This window comes from Zalophus californianus, chromosome 5 (assembly GCF_009762305.2).
Source record: "Zalophus californianus isolate mZalCal1 chromosome 5, mZalCal1.pri.v2, whole genome shotgun sequence".
Lineage (NCBI taxonomy): Eukaryota > Metazoa > Chordata > Mammalia > Carnivora > Otariidae > Zalophus > Zalophus californianus.
In genome coordinates, this window is record NC_045599.1 from 67,360,594 (window position 1) to 67,372,717 (window position 12,124).

The 12,124-nt window shown below is 40.3% G+C and overlaps 1 long non-coding RNA gene across 1 annotated transcript; it reads right to left on the minus strand.

Annotated features, from left to right (window-relative positions):
* Positions 1-8,428: 8,428 nt before the first annotated feature.
* LOC113928411 lies at positions 8,429-10,252 on the minus strand. Its single transcript, XR_003521898.1, has 3 exons — positions 10,122-10,252; positions 8,898-9,053; positions 8,429-8,812 (listed from the first exon to the last, which is right to left on the minus strand). It is a non-coding gene; the product is annotated as an uncharacterized LOC113928411 (long non-coding RNA).
* Between the last annotated feature and the right edge of the window lie 1,872 nt (positions 10,253-12,124).

Sequence of the window (12,124 nt, forward strand, 5' to 3'; positions counted from 1 at the left end):
ACAGTCTGGTGTGGATCTATCTTCAATTTGCTAGCATTCATTGAGTTTTTTCAATCTGGAAAATTATGTGTTTTAAGTCTGAATAATTCTCTTCTATTATATCTCTAGTGATAGATACCCTCTCCTCCTGTGGTAGGCAGAATTCTAAAGTGGCCCGCATGATTCCCACTCCATAGTATACATGCCTTTATATCCCCTTGAGTATAGATAGAACTTTTAACTTACTTCTAACTGATAGAATATGGCAAAGGGGATGAAACTGCACACCCTCCATGATTATACAATGTTATATGGCAAAACGAAGGGATTTTGCAAATGTAATATAGATCCCTAATCAGCTGACTTTAAGTTAATCAAAAGAGAGATTATCCTGGGTGGACCTGATGTGGCAGGTGATCTTTTTATTTTATTTATTTATTTTTTTCAGGTGATCCTTTTAAAGGAGAGTCTAGAGGTAAAAGTATCTTTCTTGCCGGCCTTGAAAGCAAGCTGCCAGAAGTTCTAATGCTATAAAGAAATGACTGCTGCCCCAAAACACATGAGCTTAGAAAAAGACACTGAGCCTCTGAAGAGACCCCATCATTTATCACAGCTTTATGAGACCTTGAGCAGAGGACCCAGTTAGGGGTATTTGGACACCTGACCCAATGGACCCAATTCTTCCAATCTGTTTTTTTTTTCATTTCTGCTGCTTTCATTATATATATTATATATTATATATTATATATATGCATAATATATATAATATATATATAATTCCAATAGCTTGTTTTGTTCCTTAAATGTTTTCATTTGTTATAGTATCATATTATGTCTTCATGGTTGCAATATCCTTTTTTTTTTTAACACTTCTGAGGATATTAATGATGTGATTTATATTATTTTGTTTTTGGAGTTTTATTCTCCCTGTAGGGCATATGTTTCCTCCAAGTTGTTTTTATCTGCTGCTTTATTTTGGTCTCTTTACCTTTCAAATTAAAGATTTCTCTCAGGTGATAAAGATAATAGGTATCTGTGTGTGTAGGCGGGTGTTAGAGTGGAAGTGGGAAAGTGACTTATCCAATAGTTTTACTTTAGGGTGATCTGGCTTGGCTATTTAGTTGAGGAGCCTAGAATGTCAGTATCTTTAAACCTTTTCTTTTGAGCTTGTCGGACTGTGTGGGGAAGGATCTTCCAATCTCCTGGCTGAGGGTCAAAGTCTGTCAACTACTCTTCTGGAAGGTGGGTAGGTAAAGAAAGTTAGGGTTTTCAGCATTTAGCATGCACATTTCTACTTATTTTCCCCATTTTCAGTATCCTATCCTCACCTTCAACCCCCACCCAGTCAAGAATCTGTGTCTCACCTTCCCCAGGGACTAGATCTCCAGTCCTCTGCCAGGGTTGGGGGTGCTTTTTTGGGGGGAGGAGGAGAGAGCAATGGTTGCTTGGATCCTGGGAGTTGGGGATATCACTGATGGATCCAACTGCTTTTTAGACTTTCAGCATATTCTCCTATTTTACCCACCTTTCTTCAAGCCCCAGTTCCAGAAACCTCTAGTGCTGCCAATCTCTGCTGTAAAATTGAGTTAGTCTACGGCTTTCCTCTTTGCCAGCTTTGGGATCTGTATCCTCAGGTCCATTGAGTTCTCTTTACCACTCATTCACTTGCTTTCTAGCCTCCAGGTTGTTTGCTTGCTTGCTTGTTTGTTCTTTGTTGTTGTTCTGCTAGTCTGTTCTCTCTGTCTTCGCTGGTTTGTGCTTCCTAAATATGTTTCTTACTGTCATTTCTAGGGCTTGGGAAGAAAGTAAGAGTTGATGTATATATTCAATTTGCCATATTTACCAGTAAGTGTGTTTATGTTTTACAGGAAAAACTTTATGGTTTTGTGGGGAGAAGATATTCCAGATAATTGCTCTATGGAAAAACAAATACAGCAAAGAGCCACCTGCTTTGCCTTTTCTGGGATCTGTCTGAGAAAGTACATTCTTTTTCCCTCCCAAAGCTTTGACTCAGGTCAGTAAATTGATTAAACAGTTTTGGAGAATGGTTCTTTCCTCTGGGGAGATAAAGAACATTTATTTGTCAATAAATATATGGGCTCTGAAAAAAAGTAAATGCCTTTTCATTGATAATTAATTTTTCATGCTCACATAAAACCAGCAACTTCCACTCACTGAGAGATTATTTTGGAATACTGCTGCTTGAAGCTGAGGTTTCTTTCTGTTAAGCACTGGCTTTATTCCATTGTTGACAGCCCAGTCCATCAAACCAGAAGAGCTTCTGACAAAGTGATGAAGAACTAGCATTGCCTTTGTCTTCTTTATTTTGTTTTTAGTACTTGTTCACATAGCAACTACCCAAAACAACATTTAAGCCAATTCGTACTTGTAAAAGAATATTCATAAGTTAAAGAACTATCTCCCTAAAAATGTGGTCACATGTATTTGGCAAGTTTAAGTTTGAGAACATCATCAAAAAGATGATCAAGTTTGGCATTTAAAAATCTTTCATCTCTAGGGGCATTTTAACATCTGTTGGTCTCCCAACATTCCGAACCTTGGCAGAAATGGCCCTGCAATATTTGTTTTTATTTTAAGAACTCTTAGAAATTCACTTCCCTGAGTAAGGTGTCCCAACAGTGTACTTGAGGGATTTTTCTCTAAGTCATAAATCTTCTATGTCTCTGAGGAATGTGACCTCCTCAGAGAAGCCTTTCCTGACCAGCCCTGTCCAAAATAGTCCCCTGTCTATAGTCCCCAGCCTATAATTCTCTCTTTCATTTCCTTTATGACACTGATCACATTCTGAAATTATGCTACTTATAATCTGCTTACCCTTAACCGTCTAAATACCCCCACCAGAGGTAATGTCCACCAAGGCAGGGACCTTGTTTGTTTTGCTCTCGGCTGGACTCCCAGCTCTGTAGAGAAGCGTCTGTACTTTGTTCTTCAGCTCCAGCTTTCCCCCCAGCTGTTCACATTACTTACTCCTTCACAGTCCTTCTGCCCCAGTTCAAATATCGCCTTCTCGGAGAGGCCTCCCTGACCACTCTGTCTAAAGTTGATCTCTCCTAATTACTGTCTATTTTCATCAGGGCCTTCAGTTGCAAGCAATCAAAGGTGACTTCAGTTGGTTAAGCAGAAAAGGAGTTTAATGAAAGGATATTTTGCGACTTACTGAATTGCTGAAAGTGTTGGAGAGCTAGGCTTGAGTTAAGCTTCTGGACTAGCATCCAAAATTATGTTGCAGAACTGATTTGATAAAGGAATAAGTGCAGCTGCTAAGGACAAGTTTGTTCTTTTATGTCATGTATTATGTTGAAGCCCCAGCTACTATTACAGGAGGGAGGGAGAGAAATTATCTGAATTATCCTTTTTTGCATCACCAGCATCTGATTCAAATTCTGGTGTAAGTGTATCTAATTAGTGGAACCCAAATCAAATGCCTGTGCTCTAGTCCAGATGCAAAGGGGGACATTAAGAACTATAAACTATAGGGGTGCCTGGGTGGCTCAGTCAGTTAAGCATCTGCTTTCGGCTCAGGTCCCGATCTCAAGGTCCTGGGATCGAGTCCACATCAGGCTCCCTGCTCACCGGGGAGCCTGCTTCTCCCTCTCCCTCTGCTCCTCTCCCCTACTCATGCGCGCTCTCTCTCTCTCCCTCCCTCTCTCTCAAATAAATAAATACAAAAATCTTTTAAAAAACAAAACTATAAACTATAAGGGGAGCTAATCTTTACCTAACACCAAACCTAAAACTATGGAGCATTCACAAAGTATTGAAAAGTTTTCAGATGCGTCCATGATAGTTTCACACCCAGACTGCTTTGTCTGGCAGCAGAGGAAGAAGTTTTGGATGGCAAAACTTTTATCAATAGCTCATAAGAGAACCGGCCCAGATTCATTTCTACACCTGCCCAGAGCATCGTGCTGTTTTGTTTTTGTTTTTGTTTTTTTGACCTGGAAGGCTGGGCCCCATATTTTCCACCTGTCCTGACCATCTGAGCCTATATCACACTGGCATTTAGATGTAGATCATGGAAAAATCCTTACAAATTTGGGATCTCAGAAACTGATGGGAATCCTGAGACGGGTAGTCACCCATAGAAACAAATTTGAAGTGCGCCCAATTCAACCAAAGCATGACAATGTGACTGCTCAGACAACTGAAATCTTGCATTTAGTATCCTCCTCAGCGAAACCCTCTAGACATACCCATGTGTGTGCAGGCATGTGCAGGCAGATGGAGAGCCACATAATAATCAGGACATTTCTTCCCAGAAAGTCCGTTTTACTACTAGCAAGTCAACTCAAGCACTGTTTTCTTGTAAAACAAACATGGACCTGTTATGGAAGAGTGTATAACAATTTCTTACATTTTCAAGGAAAGCAACCACAATATTTTATTTTTTTAAGATTTTATTTATTTGAGAGAGAGTGCAGAGCGTGCACACGAGGATTCATCCTCACCATAAACAATAAAACTGAGCTATTATAATTAATATCTACCTAGAGCAAAGAATCAAGAAAAACTAATTATTCATCTGAAGTAATTCATACCAAAATATGAATGGCTGATAAGTTGCTTATGTTTTGAAAGTAGAAGTAGTAGAAGTAGTATAGTCATCCAAATTAGTTCGTTTAATAGGGTGGGTACTCTGTCTGTTTTGTTCACTCTCAGGACTCTAAGAAACACAGTGCCTGACAGGAAATGAGTACTAAATATTTGTTGACTGGGAGAATATTTGGGGATGGCAGCTTTGAGTTAGGAAAACATCTTGGTACCCATGTTTTTCTTCGACTGCCTACATCCCCATTTATTTGGCAGGCAGAAAAAGAAGACCAGTGATTTTGATTTTGTTTCTTTCTTCACTACTTGTAGCTAAAAATTGCTTGCACCTCATCTATATTATTATATAATAACAAATACATGGTAGGGTTGTTTGTGAGGTTTGGGTTGGGGTGGGTGTTTAACTTAGAATTTTTCTTCCTCCAAAAGATGTTTTAAAAATTTCCTTCCAGAACTTTTGGGGACATATCCTAATAAAAGAATAAGCCCATGAGCAGGGAATTACAACGCAATCCTCTATAGCACTTAGCACTGACAGAATTGAATTTGGGAGACAATGTATAAGATGCAGAGTCTGGAATAAAAGTCCAAGTTTCTAATTCAGACTCAGCCAGTTGTGTGGTCCCATGCAAGTCATTTAACTGCTTTCATGGGTTATTTTCTCCCGGTATTTCCATATCTTACCTGAAACCTGCTAACTTGTGAGGCTTAAAATCTTTAATTAAAGTTGCAAAGTAGTCCTCCTTGTTAGCAGGGGTTTGATCCAAGACCCCCAGCAGATGCCCGAAACTGTAAATAGTACTGAACCCTATATATACTGTTTTTTCCTATACATACCTATGACAAAATTTAATTTATAAATTAGACATAGTAAAAGAATAACAGCAGTAACTCATAATAAAATTTAACAATTCTAACAACATACTGTGATGTGAATGTGGTCTCTTTCTCTCTCTCTCTCAAAATAACTTATTGTACTATACTCACCCTTCTTCATGTAACGATGTGAGATGATAAAATACCGAATGATGAGATGACCTGAGGTGAATGACGTAGCCATTGCGACCGTAGAGTTAGGCTATTGGTGACGTTACGTGATTCGTCAGGAGGAGGACCACCTGCTTCCAGACTTACGGTTCACCACAGGTAACTGAAACCACAGAAAGTCAAACTGCGGATGAGGGGAGACAACTTTACAAAACTGTTTCTAGAGAAAATAAAAGTGTCAAGAACGACACCAATTATACAGGTTATAAGGGTGTTACATTTCCAGAAGGAGATTTAGATGCAATATATAAAATATCAGTTATGTAGCTACAATGAACAATACTAAAATTTAATCCTACTCTATTTTTAAGTGAGTTCATCCATGCAACTAGTAAAAGCTAAACACAGAATATAACATGGCCTCATGCTTAAGGGGAAATGCATAATAATGCCCACTGGGGAAATGGAACAATGGAGATGTAGCTCTAACAGTGACCCTGCTTACCAGGCTTTTCCCGTCCACCTTCTCCTGCCTTTTGTCAGCCTCTTCTTCTGGGGGTACACTTTCACGGGCAAGGAGGACAAAAAGCCATTCCAAAACAAACTGGTAAAGTGATAAAGTATTGACCCAGTGGGCAAGGAAATGAATTATATAACTGTAGAATGGTGTGTGGGAAAATATGTACAGACAGGAGATGAATAAAAAGAGGCACTGTGCATGTTATTAACTTGGACAGGAATAAAAGAAAAGGATCTTATCATCTCACTTTTTCTCTGCCTTATTTTTCTGGTTAAATTTGACCGCTCGGAATTCCTCAGTAACTTTCCCTTCTTTGTTTTACGTCTTTTGGTTCATCTTTCTTCCCTTCCTTTCACAGTTTTCAAGCCCCACTCTTAAACTCAAAAAAAAAAAAAAAAAAAGAAGAAGAAGAAGAAGAAAGAAAGAGAAAAAGGAAGAATGCTGGGTGTGGGGGCTTGCACAGAACTCTGCTTGACTCGGAAGAGTCTCAGTTTCTTTTCACTGTTTCTCCATCTGTAAAGTGGGGATAATAATACTTGTCCTACCCCTGAAACAGGGATGTGTGAATAAGGGGGGGGGGGAACAGGAGCAAAAATTAACCTCTCCGGAATCATTGTCACTATTTCTCCTCTCAAATCTCTACTTATTCGGGAGAAGCCTTGGTGGTTGGGCACTTCTGAGGGCCATGCTTTTTCCACTCCCAAGCCACAACTCTTGACTTACCTAGCCCATAGATATTGGGGTTTTTTTTGCCTATGTTGGGATCCCATTTTATTCTTTCTGCTTCTCCCATATTTTCAGTTGAAATGAACTAATATCTAATCAACATCTATAATCCATTTATCTATGATGTTTAAAACGCGTAAAATTCTACTCCTATGTGAGATTAAAAAGCCAATCCTAATTCTTCCTTAAATTGGAAGCATGTGACATTTTCTTTAAAACCTATTAATCATATTTATCAATAAGAAAGCTAACTTTTAATATTCTTTTATATTCACTATAGTTAACAATTTCTTTTTCTTTCTTTTTCTTTCTTTCTTTCTTTCTTTCTTTTCTTTCTTTCTTTCCTTTCTTTCTTTCTTTCTTTTTCTTTCTTTTTCTTTTTCTTTCTTTCTTTTTTCTTTCTCTCTCTCTCTCTCTCCCCCTTCCTTCCTTCCTTCTTTCCTTCTTTCCTTCTTCCTTTCTTTCTTTCTTTTTCTTTCTTTCTTTCTCTCTCTGACCTCTTTTGAAACTGCCCCTTCAAAACTCCCATAGTGTTCTAAGAAATAGAGTAGGACAAATACCAGAACTCCTAAAAATTTCTGTGGGAAACACATTTTCTTGACACTGTCCACACCAACTGAATACCATGACGCCTTGTTTCCTTTCCTCTCTACACCCCGAAGAAAAAAAATAAAAAGTTCGATTCCCACATTACTTCAAGAACTTAAATTTTCCTGTGGGATATGGAATTCTGTAACACCTCCAGCAACATAGTCCGTACTTTTCCTTGTTTAAACCTTTGCAATTAGTGTTTTCAAGAAAGCAAATTAAACAAAGCAAATGGTGACATTGGACTGGAGTTCTCTAACGCAAAATTCTAGATCTCAGAGGGTCTTTTAAAAATGTACCTTACCTATAATACTATCAAACATACCTAAATGTTTGTGATGTGTGAATATCTTAAAGCAAACCTATCAGGGTGTCTGAGTACAGAGTTGAGTCAATAGTTTGCAAACATCTCTTTGTTTCTTCATATGCATTTAGGTGCTGATATATCTTTTTCAGTGAATGAAGCAGACCCTGCACACACACAATAAAGGAAAGCAAAAATCACCAGGTTTGGACTTCGCTTCATAGCCAGAAAGACTCTGTTGAATCTGCCAGCAGGAGATCTTGCGTATTAATACTCCACCTGAAGAGCTGACACGTTGAAAATGAGATTAACACCTTCCTGTTTTACATTAACTAAGGCTCAAGTGTCGTTGGCCTTATCAGGAGAGAAAATTCAATACTGAAATGATAGGGTTGCCGGCAAGGTATGGTTTTGAGCAAACGTTAAAATACTAAGTACGATTTTTTTGTTGTTGCGGTGGTGGTGAGTCTTTGAAGATAAATACCTTGTGCAAATAAAAGCCAAAATAATCAGGATGGCTCCAAGACTACGTACAAACACATGGAGCACAGCAACTCCTTTTCAGGCCAATACTAACTAACTGACATTTGGCTCCTACTAAACAACTTGTCAGAGCACTTAAAAAAATAACAAATAAATGAATGTACCATGTCAAAGAGTACTGATGCCTTAGTATTTGTTGCCAATTCCAAACCAGCCTAGAAACAGAAGAGCTAATATAAATGATTTATTTGTTCAGATATAAGATAGCACTTTTTAATTCCCTCACTTCACAATCCATCTAGTTATGGATTTACTAAAGATGAGCATTTAGATGAAAAAATATTAAAAATTCTAATGTAGGGAAGTCTCGAAATCATTGTCAGCTATGGGGTGGGACAAGCGGGCGAGGAGGGGGTTGATGTCCCCCTCCTCCAAAAGGACCCTCAACAGGAACTGGTGGGCTTTTCTCAGGCTTCGAAGCCCAGGCAGTCATCCACATTTCGTCCTCAGGTGATAGCCCCCTTCTGCCGTGCGAGGCCCACTGCTGGGAGCGGCAGAGAGTCCAGAAAGAAGGACATATGTTCTTTGTCCTCCAGGCCTCATAGTCGCATTGTACAGACAGACAGACTTCAACAACAGCTGGAACACAAAGTGGACTCCAATCAGAGCAGAGGCATAAACACCTGAAGCGGGACTGGCGAGGGAGGGAGAATTCTCCAGGGGAGGATCTGGGACAATTACCTGGAAGAGATACGGTGTGAGCTGGATCCCGCAGGTTGAAGAGGATTTTAACAGGTGGGAAGGGGAAAAGGGTGGTGAGGGCTTTCTAGGTAGAACGGACCGACTCATTATATTTTGACACCATGATCACATAGAGCATCATGGTTAAATAGACACCTAAAATACATCAATGGAAAATATATTATTACAGAAAATGCTGTCAGCAATCCACTTTAAAAAAAAAACCTATCTATGCATGTGTACTGAATATACAAACGGTAAGAAAAAGGGAAAAATTGAGACTTTATTCTCCTTGCTAAATGTCTACTATTCAAACCTTAAGAATAAAACATACCAGTAGCTATTGTTTCTATTCATTTCAGAGCTTCTAATTGCTATCTTATGGGGTCTCCAGGAGGAAGGAAGGAGGTGGGGGAAATGAAAACGGGAGGAGAGTTTCAGGAATGCCAACAATGTGAAGCTGGAATCCCACTCTCACTACCTTCATTCATTGTTCCAAAGGTGACACTGGGCCTTGTGTTCAAAGGGAGCTGGAGGAGGACCAGCACTTTTAAGGTAGCACGAAGGAAGGCAACTGAATGCCTCCTTAAGGAGAAGCTGCAGAGGGCTGTGCTGGCAGGGACGTGGGCAATAGCAAAAACAGCAGGAAGAGAAAAAAAAAGAGTGCGGGTGGGGTGGAGGGGGCAAGGAGTCCTGCTAACTTGCGATGACGTAGGAGAAAGAGGTGGAGGTCACCCGCACAGGTGTTTGAAGAGGATTTGTGAGTGATACAAACCTAGGGGCAACAGAAGCAGTGAGGCAGGATGCAGGAACACATCCAGGGAGCTCCCAGGAATAATGGAGAGCACACGTTGCATCATCAGGATCACTGAGACCCGAATCCTCTGGGGAAGTCATGTCTTTTTTGTACTAAATGTTTTGAAGCAGAGCTTGGGGGTGGAGTGAAAGAGGAGGGGAAAATCACTGGGAAAAATTAAGCAGTCTGAAAGGAGTCTAAGATTATGAAGATAAATGTTTACCTCTCTGCTGCATTGTATCTCTTGAAATGAAACTGTTTTTGAATAGTGCTGCATCCGTACTGCAAGAATGTGGGCATTGTGAGCAAATTGACTGTCTCAGATGATTTGACACATTTTGATTTCTGCTTAGGAAAATATCTGTTAATCCTATTAGAAAGAGAAGGAGAGGGTCCTGAGTAGGAATGTAAGAGATCAAATCACTTACCATCTTGCTCACACTTTCCCACCGCCAAGGTCTTAAAGTCTGCATTTCCACAAGATCTGGCGCCTCATCCCTGCCCGGCTTGGCACCACATCAAGACCTCTTTCACCCTCCCCCCGCCACTCCCATCTTTGCCATGGCACTGGCTAAAATCTAGACCAGACTGGATGGCTGCCTTGTCGCTGGCAAACTAAAGCAGGAAAGACCTGATGTTATGCTTTCTTTTCATGTTTTTTTCCTTCTTTTCCTCCATCCTCCCTTCTATTCTCCTTTCCTTTCGTCTGTCTCCCTCCCTCCTTCCCTCCCTCCCTTTCTTCTTTATATGGTTTGCTGTTTGCTAATATCCAACTCCAGACCATTCTTTGTGTTTGGCAAAGGAAGCAGTTTTATTGTTGGGTAACTCCAGGGGGGATATGGTGTCTATGATGTCGTCTAGGCCAAGCCTCCCCCGGGAAGGTTAACTACCTCTAGCTTACTCTCCAAGGGGGAAGGATGGCAACCACACGCTTGAGCACCAGCCATCCTCTTTTGCCAGAAAGTGGAGCTGCCCCTGCCCTGGAGTATCTTTGCTTCCCACACGGGTGTATCACAGTGTTGTAGTGCAACTTACTGGGACCAGTTATCTGGAATCTGAATCGATAGAGTACAAATGAGAAATAAGGGAAACAGAAGACATTTTCCCCAGCTACTTCCTGAAAAAGGTTCTTCTGGGAGCAACACCCAAGTCTGATCAAAGGATATGTTCCTCTGGCTCAAGAGCCAATGCTGGAGCCCAGCATGTAGCTAAAAATAAGAAACTCACAGTCCTAGAAAATTGTATTCATTAGGCTCTACCTACAGGTCCTCACCCAGAATCTGCTCTATGCCAAAGCAGCGTGCTGCTGTTAATCCTCCTTTATAGATTAGGCAGTAAAATAAAGAGGGTGGGGCTGAAATGCAGGGGAAGTCTGCACACGTGTTTGGAAAGGAAGAAAAGGAAAAGCACATGGATTTCTTGTTCTCTCCTTCATGTTCTGAGTAGCCAGGGTTGTCCACACACCATTGAGAGATGCAGGGCTTTTTCACATTTACAGTATTTTCATTTCCACAGGGTTAGGGCTTGCTACACATAAAATAGGAAGTTAGAGACAGATCAAATAAATGCTTTTCAAACTGTGGCACATTATTATTTCTGGATCCCTCCTCCCCTCTTCTTTATATGTTAGGGAGGAAATAATAAGAATTGGAGCTGACATCACTGAGCACTTACTATGTGCCAAGCACTGTGGCAAGTGTGTTATATATGGAATCTCAGTTCCTTCTTCTAAGATACCTGGGAGGTAGATACTTCCGTCGCCACCACTTTGCAGAGAAGGTCATTAAGATTGTGGAAAGGTGAAAGAACTTGAGCAAGTAAGTGACAAAGCTGGGATTTGAACCCAAAGCTTCCAAAAGTCTTGCTCTTGACATCTGCGCCGTAATGCCATCTCTAAATAGTTCTGTAAAAATATGTTTTATGGCTTTCATTTAAGATCTTGGTGACTGTACCTTAATAACAATTATGTTACTATGTTCCTTTTTATGATTTTCTGCCATCAAATGGTAGGGTTCCTTGAAGGCAGGGACTGTGTCTCCCTCACCTCTGCACCTCCGCAACCCTTAAAACAAAGTATCTTGCACAGAATAGGAGCTAAAGAATTATTTGTTGAAATGCACTTTAGATTACCTCTGTATCTAAATAAAGCCCATCTAAACAAGTCCATTTCCCAAACACTGGGGTTTTCCTCTTCTTTGTAGCCATCCTCTTCTTGTTTTGTTTTCAAAAGGTTGATTGTGAACTGGAGGGACATTGCAGTTGTCTTGTCACTTAGCGTGATTTGAAAGTGAGAGTCTGTGTAGTGCTTTAGCCTGCCCTCAGCAATCAGGCCTCACACTCACGACGCTCTGATTGTAGGAGTTGCCTTATTTGCATTGATGAGGATGAGCCAGCTGCTAGAGCATACAGAACTGCACCTGACACAATCACC